Source organism: Mesoplodon densirostris, chromosome 8, assembly GCF_025265405.1.
Source record: "Mesoplodon densirostris isolate mMesDen1 chromosome 8, mMesDen1 primary haplotype, whole genome shotgun sequence".
Lineage (NCBI taxonomy): Eukaryota > Metazoa > Chordata > Mammalia > Artiodactyla > Ziphiidae > Mesoplodon > Mesoplodon densirostris.
In genome coordinates this window covers 115,391,446-115,415,087 of record NC_082668.1, presented here as the reverse complement: position 1 = coordinate 115,415,087, position 23,642 = coordinate 115,391,446, and the positions used below count along the sequence as shown (strand labels likewise).

Below are 23,642 nucleotides of genomic sequence, written 5' to 3'. Positions count from 1 at the left end.
GCAGGTATTCTTTTCAGCCCTGAGTTTCCTCAGGGCTCACCGGCTGACGTTGGAGGGCTGCAATCATTGATGACTGTGACATCATTTGTTTATTGATATGGCAGGAAATATTCCATTTATAAATATCCCATTCCATATATACATATTCCATTTAACAGTATTTTTCTTGTAATGTCTTTGTCTGGTTTTGGTATTAGGGTAATGCTGTCCTCATAGAGTGAGTTTGAAAGTGTTTCCTCGGCCTCAATTTTCTGAAAGAGATTGTAGAGAACTGGATGATTTTTTTTCCTTAAATATTCGGTAGAATTTGCAGTGAGCCCATTTGGGCCTGGTGCTTTTTGATTTGAAAGTTATTCATTATTGATTCAGTTTCTTTAATAGATATGGTCCTATTCAGATTGTTGGCCTTTGTTTTTACTGTTTTATCTCCAACAGTTAGAAAAATACCTGGCACACATTAGGTGCTCAGTAAATTTTAAAAAAATAATTTAATGAGCATCCATTAATTTTAAATTAATACAATTGATAGATTTTTGGAATAAAAGTCCTCTTCATTTAAAAATTTTATTATAGGGCCTCCCTGGTGGCGCAAGTGGTTGAGAGTCCGCCTGCCGATGCAGGGGATACGGGTTCGTGCCCCGGTCTGGGAGGATCCCATATGCCGCAGAGCGGCTGGGCCCGTGAGCCATGGCCGCTGAGCCTGCGCGTCCGGAGCCTGCGCGTCCGGAGCCTGTGCTCCGCAACGGGGGAGGCCACAACAGTGAGAGGCCCGCATACCGCAAAAAAAAAAAAAAAAAAAAAAAAAAAAATTTATTATAGATCATTAATCTAAAGTATTATGTAATAATGCTAAAAGAATCATTACAGAAGATTACAGTATCATATAACTAAGACATTTTTATTGCCCACAACTTTATTTCTTCTTCAAATCATAGAATTATAGCTAACAGAGCAAACATTATCTAAACTGGAAAAAAGAGAAAACAGGAGAGATAAAATTTTGTTTTGGGGCAGCAAACAAGGAGAAACACTGTGAATTGACATTCAAAAAGAGAAGGGATGAGACCCCATATTTTAGGTCCTGGTGTTCTATTTGTCATTAATTCACCCTATGGGATAAAAATAATATCCTACTGTTGAGTATGCAGGTGACTTTTCTTTGAGGGTTTCAAAAAAATCAACAGAGAAATGGAAAGCAAAGTAGATAAGAATTCCTAGGAAGACAAGAGACATTTGGAATCTTTTAACCTTTCAACCAAGTGTTACCTTTGTTGTTACAGTTAAAAAGTTTTACATATTCAGGTTACACTCTTGAATTCTGTATGTAAGAGCAAGAAAACAAATACTGATGCATTGAAAAGCCAGCCATCTCTTCCAAGAGGTTGATTAGCTGCCTCAAGGCTCAGACTGTCTTTTTCCAGCTCCAGGGGAAATTCTTAGAAGACTGTTATCTGCTAACCTTCAGACTGCTACAAACTGAAGGATTACTGGATTGATGGGCCCCAAATGAAGCCTTTGTCTACTACTGATGAATGGATTCCACAATTTCCCGCCCTCTAAAAGCAGTTCTTTCTAATCTGCCTTTTTCTGAGCTAGACAGGAATGGTAAGGATCATCTGACAAGACCTCTATTGGTCTGCAGTCTGGGTGTGTGACAGAATCAACAGTGGACACAATTCCCTGCATCCTCTCTTTCCTTTGAAATGTGCCCCAGTACTTTTATGCCACCTCAAGGCACCCTAAAGTTTTCCCCAATAGGGCTCATCCACCACTCAATATTCTAGGACTTTTAAACTTTCTTACTACACATCCAGACTTTTCTGCTTAATATTCTGTAATGCTTTCTAACTGAGCTGAACAACGAAATCACAGGAACTGATGGTCAAGAATGTCAAAGTATTGCTTCTCTCAGGTAACACAGCTGTCCGTATTCCTGCCAACACCAAATGCAACCAGGTAACGTCGCAATGATGGATAGTAAGTCTCTCCTGTCTTCTAATGTCCATCCCATCGCTGAACTCACCAACCGTTTCCTGCTGACTTGCCATTGGAAAAACAATTGCGTGCTTGGACTGACAAATGAGTGAGGGGTTAAGGACCAGCTTGACTGGCATCCTACCAGTTCTCCAGGAACTCTAAATCTGACCTATCACGGAAGTTGAGTGGAGTTGCTGGGTGAAGGATTTTGCATGTTTATCACCTCACCGTAGAGCACCTGGGCCAGAGGTACGTCCCGTGGCAACTATGCTGCTGTCAGAAGATCAATTTTTCTGAGAAGTGACAGAAAAGTGCATGCTCAGGAGACCTAAAAGTCTATCTACTCTGCAGCTGAAAACTTAGTTCGCCTTATGTGTACTATTTTTTTGTTTTGTTTCGTTTTTGTTTGATTTGATTTAGCTAAATAGAAGACAGCTTGAATTGACATGTTTCCGAAGAAGATAGACAAATGACCAATAAGCATGTGAAAGGATTCTCCAAATCATTAGTCATCAGGGAGATGCAAACCAAAACCATAATAGGGGGACTTCCCTGGTGGTGCAGTGGTTAAGAATCCACCTGCCAATGCAGGGGACACGGGTTCGAGCCCTGGTCCGGGAAGATCCCACATGCCGCGGAGCAACTAAGCCTGTGCGTCACAACTACTGAGCCTGTGCTCTCAAGCCCGCAAGCCACAACTTCTGAGCCCACGTGTCACAACTACTGAAGCCTGTGTGCCTAGAGCCCGTGCTCCGCAACAAGAGAAGCCACCGCAATGAGAAGCCCGCACACTGCAACGAGTAGCCCCCGCTCGCCACAACTAGAGAAAGCCCGCGCACAGCAAAAAAGACCCAATGCAGCCAAAAAAAAAAAATTATTAAAAAAAGAAAACCATAATAGGTACCACTTTACACTCACTAGGATTCCTAAAATAAAAAATAGAGACAATAACATCCTCTTGGTGAAGATATGGAGAAATTAGAACCCTCATACACTGCTGGTAGGAATTTAAAGTGGGGCAACCACTTTGGAAATTAGTCTGAGAGTTCCTCAAAAGTTTAAATATAGAGTTATGATATGACCCAGAAATTCTTCTCATTACTGTGTACTCAAAAGAATTGAAAACATAAGTCCACACAAAAATTTTTACATGAATGTGCATTAACACCATTATTCATAATAGCCCCAAAGTGGATACAACCAAAATATTCACCAACGAATGAATGGGTAAAAATATGTGGTGTATGCATGTAATCGAGTATTATTCAGCTATAAATAGGAATGAAATACTAATATATGAATGACCATTGAAGACCTATGCCAATTGAAAGAAGTCAGGCTCAAAAGAGCACATATTGTATGAGTCCCTTTATGTGAAAGGTCCAGAATAGGCAAATTGATAGAGCTAGAAAATAGATTAGTCATTGTCAAGGGCTGGAGGGAGAGAGGGATCTGAAGTGACTGCCAATAGGTATAATCTTTCCTTTGGGAATGATGAAAATTTTCTGATCTTAGATTGTGGAGATGGTTGTAAAATTCTCTGAATACATTAAAAACCACTGATTTGTGGTCTTTAAATGAGTGAATTGTATGGTATGTGAATTATGTTTCAATAAACATGTTAAAAAATAAAAAAGAAGGAAGCACTTACTTAAATAGTCAATAGCTGAGGATGTTATTTTTTATCTTCAGCAAACCCATTAAAGACTTAAGGAGGTAAAGACAACCCACATGGTCTGTAGGGCCAGAGACTACACCAAGAAGGAAGCCTTAGAAGTGTGGTAGCCGTTAAGAAAGTTGCACTTTTGAGGGGAGGCCCTGACCCTCTATGGGCCATGAACAGATACAGTCTCCCTGTGTCCTTTTAAGGCAAACCTGGAGCCAGTGAACTGTATTTCCATATCCACTGTATTTCCATTATGGTAGTTAGACCTCTGAATTCTCCAAATCAGGGACTGCGATCTTTCTGAATTTGGAACTACCTAGGGTGATCAACTTGTCCTGGTTTACCCAGAATTTACCAGTTTTAACACTGAAAGTCCCACGTCCCAGTAACCCCCTTCAGTGCCAGGAATATTGGGATGTTTAAATATTCTAGGATGAACAGATAGAGCAAACAGCCTATAGTGAGCAGCTATCTGTATTTATTCTTGTAATCAAAAAGCTACAGTGGGCAGAGATTAGTACAATATCTTTTACTACAGAAAGTGGACTCGCATCTTTTCCCCTGGGGTCTTAGGGCCCATTGCTGCTCTTATCCACCTTGGAAGAATGACTAGAGTTTAGAAATAATCCAAGACAGCAAACCATAATTCAGATTTAAAGCCATCAGAAAATACATCTCACTGGTGGGGTTCTGTCTCATTCACATATTAGAGCTATGTTGGTATGTCACAGCAAAATTTATATGATAAAAAGAATGGTTGCCAACAAACAGAAACCAAATAAATCACAAATTCTAACCTGAAATTAAAGCTACTGATAAAAGGCGTTCATTAATGAAGAAGGCTTTCAAGCATGTATGTGCTTCCCTGGCTAAAAATTTCATAGACGCTAACCGTAGCTCTCTGAAACATCCATTTAATAAAATTTATAAACTACACCTACACTGAAATCTAACCAATCAGGATAAGGATTATCATTTAATTCATCCAAACTAAACTACTTATAGTCTCCAGGGAAGAAATAACATTCATTCATGATCAGCTACTAACATTTAAGAAAACCTATGAGAAACATATGCAATGCAATGAGAAACATTAATGTTTTGAGTTTAGGGAACCTCAGAGGAAAAAAAAAGAACAGCCGTCTGAAAATAGGTCCTAAGTATACTTTTCCAGGAATTTCATTCAGGCTCCTACACAGTAAACAAAAAATTGTGAAGGAAATGAACAAATAGTAGAAAAGCTTTATGCAAAAGAAACAGTGAGCTGCACTAGCAAGAGTCATGATGCAGGCCTACCCTGGCAGTTCCTTAGCTTCTGTGTAGTTCATCCAAGTGATGTCTTAGGATCAGCGGAGGCAGATTGCTTGACAAAAATAAACTAATATGAAAACCTTTTCCCCTATATTCATGCAAGGAAGATAATGACTATTTAAGATGTAATGCCAGACTCTTCCTTTTCACATGATGACCTCGTGGTTTCTTAGCTGTTACACATAAAAAAGGCATTTGACCAAAAATGACTCAATTTGTTATATAGTTTATAAACTGTTAAAAGAAACATTCCTTCTTCCTTCCTTCCTCCCTATTATCTATCTATCTATCAATCAGCTATCATTAATCGCAATTATCCTGACTTTCTCTAAGAGTGTGTGTGTCTGTGTGTGTGTTTTACAACTTGGTAGAGGCCAAAGGCATTTTGTTGGTTTGGAAGTCAAACACGTGTTTGTTACTCAACTGATAAATCCCACATGACAATCACAGGATGAGCTGGTTGTTTTTTCCAAGGTGTCATGACATCATACTTCTCCCCCTGCTTAAAACTGGTGTCCCGTCTCCTCAGCAATTCACTTCCTTGCCATGAACTTAAAGCTAAATTCCATACTTCTTCTATAACCAAGCCCACAATGAAATCCCAGATTTAAATACGTAGCTCTAAAACACCATTCATTTGGTAAATGAGGGAAGCAGCAGCTGAGGAAGGCAAATGGGGTAAAGCTTCTACAATGCCTGAGGCTGATATGCCTCTAATCAGGCCCAGAGCCCTTTCTTTATACTAAGCCAAAGTAACAGGCCTGTCTCTTTTTTTTTTTTTTTTTTTTTTTTTGCGGTATGCGGGCCTCTCACTGTTGTGGCCTCCCCCGTTGCGGAGCACAGGCTCCGGACGCGCAGGCTCCGGACGCGCAGGCTCAGCGGCCATGGCTCACGGGCCCAGCCGCTCCGCGGCATATGGGATCCTCCCAGACCGGGGCACGAACCCGTATCCCCTGCATCGGCAGGCGGACTCTCAACCACTTGCGCCACCAGGGAGGCCCTGGCCTGTCTCTTTTTATTTCACATTTCTCCATCCAGGCTGTCCTTTGGTACTTTTTCTCCTTCAGAGGTGGTCTTAGAGCTCAAATCAACCTATTATCATCCAGATACGGCTTTTTGGACCCAGCTTCCCACAATCCCAGAAACAGTGCAGGGTCCTGCTTTCCCTGAAGATAGACGGCCTTGCACACTATCTCCCAGGACAGCGCCCACAATGCATGAATTTAGTGTCTACAATACCGGTCATTTTCAAAACTAGGTGAAAGAAGGCCCTGTGAGTTTCTTTAGCTTTTGCCCTTGTGCTTATTAACTGGATCAACATTCCATTGTTTCAACTGTGGGTTTTTCCACCCTAGGAAGGGGAAGGATGGGAACTCTTCCCCTGGACAGGTGCCTTCCTGACTGGTCAGGGGAAGCAGGCACTGGGCATGCTCAGCTTAGCCCCTGTGCTTCATTGTTACTTCTCTGCCGGTAGATTCTCCTTAAGAATCTCTCATTCTGTTTCTCCCTGAGGTAAGCTTTCTATGTCAGGATCTGGCCTTGGAATGGGGAGCCTTGCAGTTGGGGATGGGGAGGGTCAATCTAGAGGGAAAGCTGTTAGGGAATCCGATTTTGGTTAATATATACGTTCCATTCTCCAAACTGGCCCTTTGAGTATTTTGTTCTCCAACTGTCTGATTCTTGTGTCCACTACTCAACAAGGTTTGAATTCAAAGGGTTGACAGGAAATTATCACTCCTTTTATAGAAACAAAGAACCCCCCCCCCCAATCCCAGTGGCTAAAACAACAAAAAAAGGTTTATTTCTTGCTCACGTTACATGTTCACCGGGGCTCTGGTCATTGGCTTTGACTGCACACACCACACAGTGGGAGTTTAGGGTTTTTAAAAATGGGTTCAAATTTTAGCACCTCTGAGTAAAGCTTTATTAGAAAATAGAATAAGAAGAAATGTTCAGATTTGAGTCCTGGGATATAATCACAAAGACTCCCAGAGCAGTGTTTTCAAATGTAACTCCTTCTATTGGGGAACCATGTTTATAATAAACAACAAAAAGAGGCATCATCTACTGAATAGGCCTTTTCATATCCCCCGATTTATTTTTGGGAATACTTAATTCAGAGCTTTTCTTTCAGGGTGTCGGCACTTTCCCTTTTCGGATATGAGTTATACTAGGCTGACCTCTATTATTTCTGGATTACATGCCAGCGACGGAAAATGAATTGAGTGCTTTGAGGAGGAAAAAAAAAAATCATTACCAGAAAGATGAATAGACGGATTGTACTGGGTTCCTAAAAGGAGGGGCTCTGGAAAGATCACTGGTTTGATTTTTCCGGGAACCGTATCTTCTTGGATACTCTTCAGAATTGTGGCAAATTCCTCCAGCAGCAGGTAGGAGGTAGGTCTATTGATAACAGACTCTCTCTGGGCCCACTAACTTCAAAGAGAGCCCCTTCTTTGCTATGTGGCATTCAGATATAAAAACTGCTTTGCGCTCTCAGATTTCAGGCATTTGGAAAAGAGTCAATAGTCAGCCAAGTTTACATATTTATTGCTTTTGCCATAGGATGGAGAGATCTTTTTTCGACAGATATGTATTGTTCCGACTCTGTGCCAGGTAGTGCTAGGTGCTGATGACACAATAATGAAAAAATCTGAAATATCCCCTACCTAATAGAGCTCTCAGTCTTGGAGGAGGGAGGTGATCCTAGCAGGCAAACAGCCTACAATTCAGTGTGAGAAATACCAAGATGAAGACACACAGGTTGCTATGGTAATCTGTTTTTTTTTTTTTTTGGCTGCCTTGGGTCTTCGTTGCTGCGTGCAGGCTTTCCCTAGTTGTGGCAAGCTGGGGCTACTCTTCATTGCAGTGCACGGGCTTCTCATTGCAGTGCCTTCTCTTGATGCGGAGCACAGGCTCTAGGCATGTGGGCTTCAGTAGTTGTGGCACGCTGGCTCAGTAGCTGTGGCGCATGGGCTTCACTGCTCCGCGGCATGTGGGATCTTCCCGGACCAGGGCTCGAACCCGTGACCCCTGCGTTGGCAGGAGGATTCTTAATCAGTGTGCCACCAGGGAAGTACTGCTATGGTAATCTTATAGTGGAGGAAATGAGGGAAGACTTCCTGAAAGAATCAACCTGAAATTGTGATCTCAGGAACAACAGAACTTAACCAGTAGATGAGAGAATGAGCAAAGGCCCTGAGGTTGGAAGAGAATACGGCATATTTGAAAGGACTGAGAATAGAAAGTACATGTGCAGGTGAAGGAGAGAAATATGTTTTTTTAGGGAACAATTGAATAGGAAAGGGATGTGGCAACATATGTCTACATAAATCCACTTCTTACCCCTTGGCAACCTTTATTCCATCTGCAGCCTTAATTCCCCCTTGCTGTGTACCATCATGTTCATTGGTTCTGGAGACTTATGGATTCTTTTTTCCTTCATGGTTCCATTATTAATACTGTGTTATCATTGTGTTGTGTCAATTTCATCTAGGAATAACCCTTCCAATTTCCTATGATATTCTTATACATAGTATACTGTTGCACAATAATCTATGTTTGGCTGGAAAGCAGTAGTGATTTTTATTTATTTTTTATTCCTAATTTATATAAGAAACACAAAACTCAAAATTTCAAGCCAAAGAGTAAATATATTATGTGGTAGAAAACAAACATTTAGAGGACTGTGTCCCCAGTCTTCCTAAATCTGGCAAGATAGCAGCTCAAAGATTAGGAGGAAGCAATAAATATTAAACACCAGTGGAAACAGTGGCCACCTAAAGACTCCCAGAGCATACAGTTGACCTTAACTAATAAGTCTTCTCCAGACCAAGCCCAGTTCCTGAAGTTCTTTATTGGCACTATCCCTATAAAGCTTTAATGAGCCCTACTACTTGCACTCTGATCTGGGAGGGAAAGGAAAGGAAAGGAAGGGAAGTAGAAAGATGGGTGTCATCCATGTGCACAAGGACCCTGGAGCATGAGAAGGGTGGCTTCACCCACCTACCCAACCAGCCGGTAGTGTAAGGTGGGTGTCCAACTCACAGCCCAGGCTGCGGGGCTGACCTGTATGAAAAGAGGTATTACCTGAAGGCTGCTGGTTGGCCCCAGCTGCTCTGAGCCTAAAGTACACTTCTTAAGCCACCACTCTCTAAGTGGAGAAGTCAAATAAAGTCACTAACATCTCTGTGATGATGATTAGTTTCCCAGACTGACTGGCAGCTCAGCAAAGGACATAAGGGGAGGGGAACCAGCCTAGCAGGGAAGCAGGCCAAGTTGTACTGGGAATGTGGTAGGTCACCCTAAACACAGCAGAGGAACTGGGCGGCAAAAGGGATTTAAACACCTTCCTGGAACCTCCCACCCCTCCTGGTCACATTAATGACCTCCCGTGTGAAAATGGTTCACACGTCCTGAATACGCATGAAGTCTCATTAATCCTCGTACTAGACGCATTATAGGCATTATGTCATTTAATCTTATGCCCAGTTCAGTAAGTCCCTTTAGCACCTATAATTAAGAAAACTGAGGCCAGAGAAGTTTAGTTACTTACTTAAGGTCGCACAACTGATACATTTCAGAGCTGGGATTCAAATTCAAGACGCTCACACCAGAGCCCTTTCAACCAGGAAGTACTTTATGCAGCCTTCTCAGGATAGTTTCTTCCTCAGTGGAGGGATAATTCGAACCACCGGCCCATTTTGCTCCATAACAAGTGGCTTTTTCTAGGGTTATTTGGGATGAAGTCTAGGACAAATGTGTAAAATAAGTAGGTTATGAAAGGGAAAATATACAAATACTACAAATAATATATGCTGGAGAGGGTGTGGAGAAAGGGGAACCCTCTTACACTGTTGGTGGGAATGTAAGTTGATGCAGCCACTATAGAGATTCCTTTAAAAACTAAACATAGAGTTACCATATGATCCAGCAATCCCACTCCTGGGCAGATAACCGGAGAAAACTCTAATTCAAAAAGATAAATGCATGCCAATAGTCATTGCAGTACTATTTACAATAGCCAAGACATGGAAGCAACCTAAGTGTCCATCAACAGATGAATGGATAAAGAAGATGTGGTAGGGCTTCCTAGTGGCGCAGTGGTTGAGAGTCCACCTGCCAATGCAGGGGACGTGGGTTCGTGGCCCGGTCCAGGAAGATCCCACATGCCGCAGAGCGGCTGGGCCCGTGAGCCATGGCCGCTGGATGTGGTACATATATGCAATGGAATATGACTCAGCCATAAATAGGAATGAAACAGAGACTTCCCTGGTGGTCCAGTGGTTAAGATTCCATGCTCCCAATGCAGGAGGCCTGGATTTGATTCCTGTTCAGGGAACTAGATCCCGCATGCTGCAACTAAGAGCCCGCATGCTGCAACTAAGAGCCCACATGCTGCAACTAAAGGTCCCGCAGGCCGCAACTAAGACCCAGCGCAGCCAAAATAAATAAATAAATAAACAAATAAATAAATATTACAAATTAAAAAAAAGGGAAAGGAATCTTAAAAAAAAAGAATGAAATAATGACATTTGCAGAAACATGGATGGACCTAGAGAGTATCATACTAAGTGAAGTAAGTCAGACAGAGAAAGACAAATATCATATGATATCACTTCTACATGGAATCTAAATAATAATACAGATGAATCTATATACAAAACAGAAACAGAGTCACAGACATAGAAAACAAATTTATGGTTACCAAAGGGGAGAGGAAGGGGGGAGGGATAAATTAGGAGTATGGGATTAACAGATTACTGTGTATAAAATAGATAAGCAACGAGGATTTACTGTGAAACACAGGAACTATATCCAATATCTTGTAATAACCTATAATGGAAAATAATCTGAAAAAAATCATACATATGTAACTGAATCACTTTGCTGTACACCTGAAACTAACACAATATTGTACATCAACTATGCTTCCATTAAAAAATAAATACATAGGATTAAAAAAAGGAAAAAAATGCTAGGTAGGATTTTTGCTCTATCTACGTCTCCAAGAAAAGAGCTAACTTTTGACTGCTTAGGTAGGAAGTGGGGAGACCGTGTAATAGCTTCTATCAGCAAACACTTGTGGAGTGTCACCACCAGGAACAAAGGTGACCTCTGGTATCTCATGCCTTGTCTTCAAGAAGGCCCCTTTGACTTGATCTTCCTCTCTACCTTGGAGCGTCGTGAAGCTGCTAAGCCACTGTGGGAAAAGGAACTGCTGCTGCCATTGCTTTTCTAGATCTGACACTGCCCTAGAATCTGTGGTTCTTCACTTCTGTTGAGTTATCTTCATGCCAGCACCTGGGGTGTGTTGTAACGATGAACTGTGAAACGGTGTTACTGGGTATGTCGTGACCATCCACCAATGTCTACGAGGCTGGCACATTCACATGGGAGGGAAAGTACTGTGTGTAGCCACTGGGTTCTGGTAATGATGAGATCCTGGAATTACTTCCTGACTTTTTCTGAGAGAATCATGGAGAGGGTTAAGGTTACCATGTTGAAAAGGACAATGGGACTACAATTTCAAACCACCAGCAAAACCCTGTTGACCCTTGGTACAGAATCAAAATGTAAATGCTAAAATTATGAACTCTACCTTGGAGCTATGCTCTTGCAAGAATCCCCACATTTTGGGGTGTGTGTGTGTGTTTTAACCTAAAACATTTTTATTTTATAAATTATCATATAGTTATTTTGATATTTTCTTTTGAGGTAAGGTGCTATGAATGTTACCACATGTATAGATTCACGCAGCTACCCTCCATGAGCAAGGGACAGAACAATCCCGTCACCCACCCTCTAAAAAAGACTCTCTCCTACCATCCCTTTACAGTCACTCACTCCTAGTCGCTGAAAACCACTGATCTGTCTTCCTTTTTACAGTTTTGTCTCTGAGAAAGCCATATAAATGGAATCTTACAGCATGGAACCTCTTGAGACAAGTTGTTTTCAATTAGCACGATGCCTTGATGATTCATCCAACTTGTGTGTGTATCAGTAATTCCTTACTTTCTATTGCTGAGCAGTATTCCATGGTATGAATGTGTCCTCATCATTAACTTCTTAAAAATTCATTATATTTTTAATTGAAGTTTAATTCATATACAATAAAATCAACCCCTTTACCTTAGTTTTGCAAAAAAAAAGAAGAAATGGGTCATGTGAAAATTCACACTCCATAAAAAGATAAGCTTTAAACTGGAAACAGATTTTTGGACACACCATGTTTGTCTGACTTTCTCCAGTAGACTGTTTCTATATTTGGAGAATTGTTCAGTACAGTTCTCTTTCCATCTGCTTGCACTCACTCTGTTGACAAATGTTCACTCCTTCCAACTGATTTCAGATTGGCTCTCCAACATTCTGCATTGTCTCCATATTCTTTAGTTTTGGGTTTTTTTTTCATAGGTAATACCTGTATACTGTCCCAAACACAAAAAACACAAAATGGTATATACCAAGGTAAATAAGTCTCACCCACCCTCTGTCTCCTGGTAACTCAGTCTCCTCTCTGGAGCTCATAGTTTTCCTAATTCTATGCATTTACAAATACATACATATATGACTGTATTAAAAAGTATGTATATAGACATATGTAAGTATACAAATATATGTACATGTACATATAAAATACAAATAGTTGCATATAAAATCAATGTATATACTTGCATACATACATACATTTTCCCCCCACACAAATGGGGACACATTCTGCCCAATGTTCTATACTTTGCCTTATTCTCTTAACTTCCCTTCTCTTGGAATTACTTCCAGAAAAGTATATTTAAAGCAGTCTATTAAGTCCATTTTACTCTACTGTATGAGTATATCATAATTTATTTAAGCATCCCATTACTGATGGTCCAGTGAGTTTCTAAACTTTGCTCATACAATTAATATACCATTTCATTTGTATCATTTCATTTTACTCCAATAGAAGCATCTCTGCAGGATAATTTCTTAGAAGTGGAATTTCTGGGTCAAGGGGTGTGTGCATTTCTGTTTTTGAAAGGTGGGGCTAAAGTATCCTTCAGGGAAGTCATATCAATTTACATCCTATTAGCAATGGATCACAGTGTTTCTACATTATCTACATTTATTTAGTAACTAATTATTTTAATATAATTTCAGATATTAATGAATATTCAATGATCTATATCAGAAATAACTAGCATTAATAGCTTCTCAATCTTCCTTTATTTTCACGACATTAACACTTTTGAACAGTCTAGGCCAGTTACTTCGAAGACTGTCCTTCAATTTGGGCCTATCTTTTCTTTCTTTCATTCTTTTTTTTTTTTTGCGGTACGCGGGCCTCTCACTGTTGTGGCCTCTCCCGTTGCGGAGCACAGGCTCCGGACACGCAGGCTCAGCGGCCATGGCTCACGGGCCCAGCCGCTCCGTGGCATGTGGGATCTTCCCGGACCGGGGCACGAACCCGTGTCCCCTGCATTGGCAGGCGGACTCTCAACCACTGCGCCACCAGGGAAGCCCCTAGCTTTTCTTTAAAACAAAGAACCAACTGAAAATAGCTCAAAGAAAAATACAAGGAAAAACCTTCTAGCCATAAAAAAGAATGAGCAAAATAAAATTTAAAAATACAGTTAGTGGGGCTTCCCTGGTGGTGCAGTAGTTGAGAGTCCGCCTGCCGATGCAGGGGACACAGGTTCATGCCCGGGTCCGGGAAGATCCCACATGCCGCGGAGCGGCTGGGCCCGTGAGCCATGGCCGCTGGGCCTGTGCGTCCGGAGCCTGTGCTCCGCAACGGGAGAGGCCACAACAGTGAGAGGCCCGCGTACCGCAAAAAAAAAAAAAAAATACAGTTAGTAAGAATACCTACCATTTGGAGTCGGGTTGGGAAGAGGAGAGAAATAGGTGAGGGAGATTGAGGTACAAACCTCCAGTTACAAAATAAGTGAGTGGATATGAAATGCACAGTGTAGGGAATATAGTCAGTAATTATGTAATATCTTTGTATGTGACAGATGGTAATTACACTTATTGTGGTGACCAGTTTGAAATTTAAGAAATACTGAATCCCTACGCTGTGCACTAACATAGTGTTGTAGGTCAATTTTACTTCAAAAACAAACAAACAAACTCATAGAAAAAGAAATCAGATTGTGGTTACCAGAGGTGGGGGGCGGGGCTGGAAAGGGGAACTGGATGAAGGCAGTCAAAAGGTACAAACTTCCAGTTAGAAGATAAATCAGTACTAGGGAGGTAATCACAACTAACACTGCTGTATGTTATGTATATGAAAGTTAAGAGAATTAACCCTAAGAGTTCTCATCACAAGGAAAAAATGTTTTTCTATTCTTTAATTTTGTATCTATAGGAGATGATGGGTGCTCACTAAATTTACCGTGGTCATCATTTCATGATGTATGTAAGTCAAATCATTATGCTGTACACCTTAAACTTACACATTACTGTATGTCAATCATATCTCAGTAAAACTGGAAGAAAAAAGGAAGAATACCTGCCATTTTTTGCTTGTTTGTTCGACTACTTACCATTTTTGGAGCACTTAATACATGCCAGATATTGAGTTAAGCACTTTGCCTAGGGGTAAGAGCTAACAGTTACTGGATGCTGAATTTGTGCCAAGTGAAGTGCAAAATGCTTTATATGCATTATCTCCTGTATTCCTCATCATAACCCTTCACTATTCTCCATGGAATGCATGAGTAACCTGCAGTACAGAGAGGCAGAATGGTTTGCCTCAGGTCACAGAAATTAGCTCTCTTCCTATTCCTTTCCTTCCCTTCTCTTCTTTTCAAGTTACAAAAGTTATACATGCTCATTAAAATAATCCGGGGGGGTGGTAAAGTAAAAGTGGAGTGCCTGCCCCATGCCAGAGGGAACCTCTATTAACAACTGGGGGGACTTCCCTGGCGGTCCAGTGGTTAGGGCTCCGTGCTCCCAATGCAGGGGGGCACGGGTTTGAACCCTGGTTGGGGAACTAAGATCCTGTATGGCGCATAGGGTGGCGAAAAACAAAAAAAAACCAGACCATTTTCTATAAGAACCAAGACTTGAATCCCACCTTTTCTGACTCCAAAGCCCTTATTCCTAATGACTATTCAATACGCAAATAGCAAATTATATAATTATATATATTCTATAAAATAAAATGGCTCTTAAAACTCTTATCAACTGGATTATTGTTGAAAAGCAGGAAAAGCTAAAACATATTAAGTACCATCTCTGATACAGGGAGCCTTTTTATCCACAGCATAAAGAAGACTAAATTAACTAATTAATTAAAACGAAAACAGATTTTGATAAATGACAGCCTGCAAGAACCTTTTGTGAACTTGCTACTTAGCCAAGCGTTGACTATAAAAATAGAAAAAATAAGGCATGTGACCAAAGAGGAGGAACAAAAGCAGCTCAAACCAAAAGCAGTCCTGTTGTGCAATTTGCTGTAGAAGGAGCTTGGAGTCATTGGTTCCAGCAAAATTCTTGCAGCTTCAGGTAATCTAGTATTGGCTGTACGGTATCCTGGTGAGGTTATAATGTGAACAGTAACTTGGGCATGTTCCACCCTACCTAAGATCAAGAAGAATAGCAAAGTATCAGTGGTAATGGCACTGGGAAATAAGAACACATTTCTTCAGGTCATAGAAGGATCCAATTTAAAACAATTGTCTTTGCATGTTAGGGGATGCCCCACTCTTCATCATCTGGGAAACTGGTCAGTAAGGAGGACACAGCAGTTCCACTGAGGTAAGACTCCCTCTGCCTTCGTTCTACTTCCACATGGCAAATAGAATCCACTGTGACTCAGACTAAAAAGGCCTCTTTGGTAATATTTTACTTAGAAAAATTTCATCTTTAATTTCCTTTTCTTGTATTGTCCTTGCCCCATCTTGGTGTCAAGGTAATTATATCTTTATAAAATAAAGTTCATGGCTTTCTTTCTCTTCCTCTTTCTCCTTGTAAATCGCTAAAAACTTTGGATGATCATTTCTTTAAAGGGCTGTTAAAATACACCGTAAAATTGTCCGCACCTTCTCTTTTTGTAAGTGGAGAGAGGAGTACTGGGAGAGTCCTGACTACTTTCCATTTCTTTGTTGGGTATTGTTTCATTCATTCTTTGGGGCAATTTTGTTAATTTTTGTTTTCTAGAAAAATACACTTTTTTTCTAATTTTTATTTTTTTAAATAATTAGCTCCTGGTAGGTACTCAGTAAATGCTAGTTCTCTTAACTTTTTTTTCTAAGATGTTGGGGTAGGAGTTTATTAATTAATTAATTAATTTTTGCTGTGTTGGGTCTTTGTTTCCGTGCGAGGGCTTTCTCTAGCTGCGGCAAGCGGGGGCCACTCTTCATCACGGTGCGCGGGCCTCTCACTGTCGCGGCCTCTCTTGTTGCGGAGCACAGGCTCCGGATGTGCAGGCTCAGCAGCTGTGGCTCACGGGCCTAGTTGCTCCGCGGCATGTGGGATCCTCCCAGACCAGGGCTCGAACCCGTGTCCGCTGCATTAGCAGGCAGACTCTCAACAACTGCGCCACCAGGGAAGCCCCACACTTTCTTTTGGCTTCCAATTTATTGGCAAAAAGTTCCTTATACTATTCATTTATAATTTTAAAAAATCTCTGCTATTTCTCTAATTACGTCCCCTTCTTTGCTCACATCTGTCTCTCTCTTATATTTTCATTCTCTGTGGGTTTGTCAATATTTTAAGAAATCTATTTTATAAGGCTTTTCAAAGAACCAGCTTTTGGTGTTGATAATCTTTGTTTGTTTGTTCTTTGGGGGATTTGTTCTTTATTTTCTAACTTGTTGAGTTGAATATTGAATGCTTAATTGACTTATTTTGAATATTTTTATGTAAACACATTTTCATAATGCCACTTTAGCTGCAGGCTGGCAGTAGAAGACTTCCTGGGTTTGAGTCTAGGCTCTGTCACTTACTAGCTATATGATCCTGGGCAAGTTATTTCACAGCTCTGTGCTTCAGTTTCTCCTTCTTTTTGTTCAAATCCATGATTCGTTATGATTAATGTTTTTTTTTTTTTTTTTTTTTTTTTTTTGCAGTATGCGGGCCTCTCACTGTTGTGGCCTCTCCCGTTGCGGAGCACAGGCTCCAGACGCGCAGGCTCAGCGGCCATGGCCCACGGGCCCAAGCCGCTCCGCGGCATGCGGGACCCTCCCGGTCTGGGGCACGAACCCGTGTCCCCCGCATCGGCAGGCGGACTCTCAACCACTGTGCCACCAGGGAAGCCCATGATTAATGTTTTAAATACGTGACCTATCATTATCTGATAGATATGTGTTTAATTCTCCCAGTTTGGAGATTAACATATTTCAAGGCTGTGTTTTTTGGGGGGGAGGGGGTACATGCAAGTTCATGATGATTCTATCTTCCTGGTGGACGATTCCCTTTACCATCATGTGTATCCTTCTTTGTTCTCAATCATGCTTTTTGAATTAAATGATATTTTTGCAAATATTAATATTCTTATATCAGATTTCTTTTGTTTCAAGGAGATGTTGACACGTTTGTATTTTTCTATATCTTTATTGTCAAAGACACCCACCTAGTGAATGGCAAAGCCAGGTTTATTACTAGACCACCTGATCCCCAGACCAGTGTTCTTTCTTCCCGACCATGACACATCCTAGGTCTACCTTCTTCCATGATTCAGCTCAAGTCACTCTTCAGTGTGAGCCCTCTCCCAACAACTCAGCCTGCAGTGGTTACTTCCTCCTTTGAATGAATGCTCAACGCTTGCAGGACTTAATCGGTCCTGAAAATGTGCCATCCTAGTGTTGTGTGTACATCTATCCTGGAAGTTCCTTAAAAGCTACAGTAGGGGTTTGTTAACCAAAATTTCCGAAGTGGAGACCCGATTGAAATAAAAAGGTGCTAATTTGGGGTTCGTTAGGACTGCAACCTGGGAGACACAGCTTCAAGAAGCACTTGAATTGTGTTCTGCCAGACTACAAAATGCGGGAGGCTTACAAAGGTAAAAACTGAAGGTTACTGCTAGTTACATGAATTGTTTATCAAGAATTATAATTGGAGCTGGCAAGAAGTAAGGGTGCTTGTTAAGGAAGGGTTGGTTGGGGTCTGAAAGGGTTGCGTAATTACAAGGGGAGACCTTGAGACCATAAGGTTGCAGCTGGCAAGTGTTGTTCTGAATACAGCTGGTCGTGTCTTTGGGTCTGGTACATTTCAAAGAAAGTTCAAGTTCTCATCGGTGCAGAGATGTGCCTGAGACCAGATCCTCAATGGCCTCCTGACTCCATTTTTGTTTGCCTGAACTGTGGTTAATCCACTATAATTTCAATTTGTCATCAAGATTATATCTCTTCTGCTGGTGACTCCAGACTTACTTTACTAAGGAGGCTTAAAGATGCAATCTGGTCAGGCAGAGAGTGCCTAGGGGACGTGACTTGAACCTGAATTTTCATAGCAGGCACACTATTTTCATTTTATTGGGAGGTGGGTGTTATAGAGTTTGGGAAGAGGTTAGCTATAGCCTCACATGCCACCCTGTCAGCCACCACTGTCCTCTGCTTCTCTGCCTATGATGACGATTTCCAACAAAGCTACTTGCTCTTCAAAACTGCCATAATTTCAGATCCCACTCCAGAGCCACAGAGCTAGAATCTCCTGGGTGGAGTCTGAGAATCTAGTATTTAAGAGTCTCTGCTGGGAAATTCAAGTTGAAGGTACCTGAGCACCTTCTTGGCAGGCAGTCACTTCTTGTAAATACAGGGTGTGCATCAAATCTGGAAACTTAAGCAAACACATAATACCCTGCTTTACTTGATATTGTATAGTACGATACACAATAAAGTGATATTTCTGTTTCCCAACGTCTATTGCTACGGTTAAATTAATTAAACACGAAGGCCATTAGACTGATGTGGCTTTAATACCTTAGTAGCCTATGTAAGCAAACCAAAACCTAAGCCTGAAATGCATGCAGGTGAATAAATCAAAAACCTAAGGACAACCTATCACAAATAGCCAACTAGGCTTTCCCAAACAAGGCAACTGCTTAAAGCTATAGCCAATCAAATTGTTTCCTTACTTTCTTTCCGCCTTTTCTCTATAAAAGTCTTTCCCTTAGCTCCTGTGTGTGAAGTGCTTCTTAACCACTCCCGGTTTGGTGCTGCCCGATTCCAGTGGATTTTTGCTCAGATAAACTTTTTAAATTTTTAGTATGTCTCAGTTTATCTTTTAACACTACAGATAGCTTAGTGTAAGATATGCTCTAGTAAATTAATTTAGTAAGCTTTTCTTTTCTTTTATTCATTGTGAAGGATACAAAAGAGGAATGTAACAATAACAAAAATAATAATGGCTAGCATCTATTGAGCACCTAATGTGTGTCAGGCACTTTACTAAATGCTTTACATGCATCGTCTCATTTATTATTTACCAGACTTCTACTGTGTGGACACTGCAGTCAGGACCAACTTATCCATTATGCTCACTAGGTACTATGCCTAGGGTCCACAGTACTTTTAGAGGTCCATGAAAATGTTTTAGTTTCTTTTAGAATCAGAAGGGAAAATAAAGGAATATAATCTTCCCTGGATATTAGTCTTTATACTCACATGGCTGTAAAATATAATTTATGATTTATTTTTATGGAGTAAGCATCCCATGAGGGCAAAAGTGCCTTGGGCCTCAGAAAGTTATAATGCAGCCCTCGCTATAACCATTCCCACTTAACAGATAAAGAAACTGAGGCGCAATCAAGTTGAGAAATAAAACATGCCGCAGAGCCAGGAAATGGCAGAGGTAATTTTGGAGATAGGTCTGGGGGACTCCACTGATGACCCTTTTGACCCTTTTAACTACCACATTATACACTATACAACATTATGTAGCAAGAAGCTCATACCAAGCTGGGAAAACAAGTTTGTCGTACACTAACCAATTAGAAAATACTTCAAGGAAAGAATAGAATTAACCCTAAATTCAGGGACAGATCCAGATTATGTAGGACCTCAGGCTTTTACAACTTGGAAGATCTTCTTTCAGGAAAAAATACTAGAGTATAAATAAAAATTATGTATACAGTCTTGGAGGGGGCTGTTAAAGGAAGGGGGCCTTCAAGGGTAAGCCTCATTAGCTTCATGGAAAATCCATCTCACCTAAATGTCCTTGGACCTAAAGAAGGCCAGAGCTTCAGGAAGGATTCAGCGTCACCAGGGATATCAAGAGGGGTTTTTAGGAGGAAATGGGACTTTGAAGTGTGGCTGTGACTGGGCACCCTAAGTGTAAAGGCAGGGGGGCCAGTGTGAGCACAGTCTGTTCAGGAGAGGGTGGAGAAAGCCACCTGCCCGAAACCCACAGTGATGCTGCCCAGAGGGGAACCACTGGGTTTGCTGAGGAAGGCAGTGCCTATTTGAAAAACCAGGAAGGAAGGGATGCTGGGAATCTTTGTTCCTCAGTCTTAAGTCATTATGCAGTAAAAGGCATCAAGACGATGAGGACTCTGGTGCCGTGGGCAGGACCCTCGGGAGGAGTGGAAACAGGCAAAGAGATCTCATTGAAGGACTAGTCTGGGTATGTTTTAATGAGTGCCTTATAAATTATGGGTGGCAGAGAGGAGGGAGGAGTAAAATAAGACAAAGAAAAAGAGGAAGAATGAAAAAGCATCAATGTAGTATTAATAGATGTGAGGACTAGAGGGGAGTCAGAGATAAGTTTTATATTCTGAGCCTGGCTAATTGAAGGAATAGCTGTGGGACTGCCAGAAATATAGGGGTTGGTTAGGTTTGGTTCTAGAGAAGTTAAACCCAACAACAACAAAAAGTTGAAACAATTGGGCTTTGTGCATCCCCAGAGGAAGCTGCATCCTGGGACAGAGATATCCTGACCAGAGCTTGACTAGGCTCTGCTGGTATATTAGCCTTTGCAGTCTTTTCCGCATACCAACTCCCCATCGGGTCAACACATTCTTTCTCAATTATGTTAACTTCATTAAGAACCCTGCAGTCAGGTCCTGCTTTTCTAGCTAAGAAGCATTTTGGTTTTAAGGTGGTGTTTGTTGAACACTATTATGAGATTAGCTATAATTTAACTCTCACAGTTTCAGCCTATCCTGCTGCCTTTCTCTAGGTGAGCAGTCAAGACTAGTCACATGAAAATAGAAAGCAGAGTATGGATTTGAGAGGGCATTACAGAGCTATAAAAAATAGGGATATGGGGCTTCCCTGGTGGCGCAGTGGTTGAGAGTCCGCCTGCCGATGCAGGGGACATGGGTTCGTGCCTCGGTCCGGGAAGATCCCACATGCCGCGGAGTAGCTAGGCCCGTGAGCCATGGCTGCTGGGCCTGCGCGTCCGGAGTCTGTGCTCCGCAACGGGGGAGGCCACAACAGTGAGAGGCCCTCGTACCACAAAAAAAAAAAACAAAACAAAACAGGGATATGGAATTAGAGAGAGGGTGGAGTCTTTTGATGATTCAAAATGTATTGACTGCATACTCGTTACATGTCAGGCTCTGTGCTTGGAACAAAAGCCATTACTATGAAAGAGATGTGGTCTCTGCCTTGTAGGTGTCTGAGCTTTCAAGGATGGGTACTTGGGAAGGTGACAGGGTCACAGAGGATTAAGAACAGCAGATTCTAGAGGCTGGGCAGCAGGATGATGAATTTAGGTTTAGCCATGTCAAATTTGGTGTTCTGAAAAATGTGTAGTGTGTCCAATACACAATTGTAAACATGGGAATGGTGTTCAGAAGAGAAGGCAAGGCAAGAGATACAAATTTTAGGATACAGAAACCAGCATAAAGTTAATGCCTGGGGCAGGCATGAATGATGAAAGTATTGTTTCCAAGGCCAATAGGACAGTATCAGTGGAAGTTTTTAACAGAGCTATGGATGCTTCAATGTCAAAGAATTATACAGAATTGGTAAAAGAAAGGAAAAGTGTTAAAACAAATAGAGTGGTGGATATAGCACAAACAAGTCAGCCAAACTTGGGGAAGGGTCAACATCAGACCTTGCTTTTTGAGATATAAATTTTCCTGTAAGTAATACTTTACCAACATCCCAAAATGTTGGTATGTAGTTTAATTGCTCACTTTTTTAAAAAAAATTATTTATTATTTTTGGCTGCGTTGGGTCTTCGTTGCTCCACACAGGCTTTCTCTAGTTGTGGCAAGCGGGGGGGCGGCTACTCTTTGTTGTGGTGTATGGGCTTCTCATTTTGGTGGCTTCTCTTGTTGCGGGAGCACGGGCTCTAGGTGGGCAGGCTTCAGTAGTTGCAGCACGTGGGCCCTAGAGCACACGGGCTTCAGTAGTTGTGGTGCGTGGGCTCAGTAGTTGTGGCACGCAGGCTCTAGGGCGCACGGGTTTCAGTAGTTGTGGCGCACAGGCTTACTTGCTCCGCGGCATGTGGGATCTTCCCAGACCAGGGATCGAACCCGTGTCCCCTGCACTGGCAGGCATATTCTTAATCACTGCGCCACCAGGGAAGTCCCTGTGTACTTGCTCATTTCTAAATATTAACTCATGAATTATTTAGATGTGATTTCTAAATATATGGGGTTATATTGGTCATGATAGATAGATGGATGGATATAGATACAGATATATAGATTTGACTGGAGAGGAATTTAATATAGAGAATTGATTTCGTGGTGGCCATGGATTGAGAAGCCAACCGGGGACACCAAGGCAATCCAGAGATTATCCACAGCAGAAAGTCATTACCACTTCCAGGTCTGCAAGGACAACAGAAGGAGGTGACTTTACCCAAGCTTAAAGCTGGACCCATCTGAAGTGAGTTAGAGCCCAAGTGGGGACTGCCCAACGGAAGCTGGGAGCCAAGAGAGGCAACCATAGGAAGCAGGAAACATCCTGCCTTTCCCCTTTCTGTCTCCTAATCTAAGGTCAGTGCTTCTAGTGTTTCCCATTGTCAGAGCCCAAGGGAGCCTGGGAATTGTAGTTCCCTAGAGCACAGGGGAAATCAGTGCAGAGAAGATGATTATCTTTTTGTTACTAATTTGAAGTTTATTACATTGTGATCAAAGACTGTAGTCTAGGGCTTCCCCGGTGGCGCAGTGGTTGAGAGTCCACCTGACAATGCAGGAGACACGGGTTCGTGCCCCGGTCCGGGAAGATGCCACATGCCACGGAGCGGCTGGGCCCGTGAGCTATGGCCGCTGAGCCTGCATGTCTGAAGCCTGTGCTCCGCAACGGGAGAGGCCACAGCAGTGAGAGGCCCGCGTACCGCAAAAAAAAAAAAAAAGATGGTAGTCTATTTGATAATCCTTACTTGGTATTTACTGAAACTCATCTTATGGCCTAGGACATAGTCAGGTTTTGTAAATGTTCCAAGCGTTGTTGAAAAGAATGTGTATTCTCTTATCTTATGTGTGGGCAGTATCCCACAAATGTCCATCAGACTTTGTTCGTTAGTTGTGTTGTCCACACAATAAAGATACATCTTTATCCATACTATTTTGATGACATGAAGTCAGTTTTTGAAAGAAGTTGGTTAAAGATCTCTCATTATGTTTATGGATTTATCATATTCAGGTGCCGGCTATATGAAAAATAGTCTATAAGGAACATGAATGGAAATAGTTGGAAGGCTGGTACACTGGTTCAGGTGAGAAATGACAGTAGCCTGGCCTAAGATGGTAAGAATGTAGAGAAAAAAGGAAAGAGAGAAATTAATGTTGATTCCTAGGTTTCTGGCTTGG

The 23,642-nt window shown here is 41.6% G+C and overlaps 1 protein-coding gene across 2 annotated transcripts in view; it reads right to left on the bottom strand.

Annotated features, from left to right (window-relative positions):
- Nucleotides 1–23,642, bottom strand: part of SLC35F5 (solute carrier family 35 member F5) — a 178,590-nt gene that overhangs the window by 110,174 nt on the left and 44,774 nt on the right. Inside the window, exon 4 of one of the 2 annotated variants that reach the window (XM_060107151.1) lies at nt 9,510–9,703. The exons of the other annotated variant lie outside the window; for it this stretch is intronic. The gene's annotated coding sequence lies outside the window, so the exon portion shown is untranslated. The remainder of the gene's footprint in view (nt 1–9,509; nt 9,704–23,642) is intronic. 2 annotated transcript variants of the gene reach the window in all.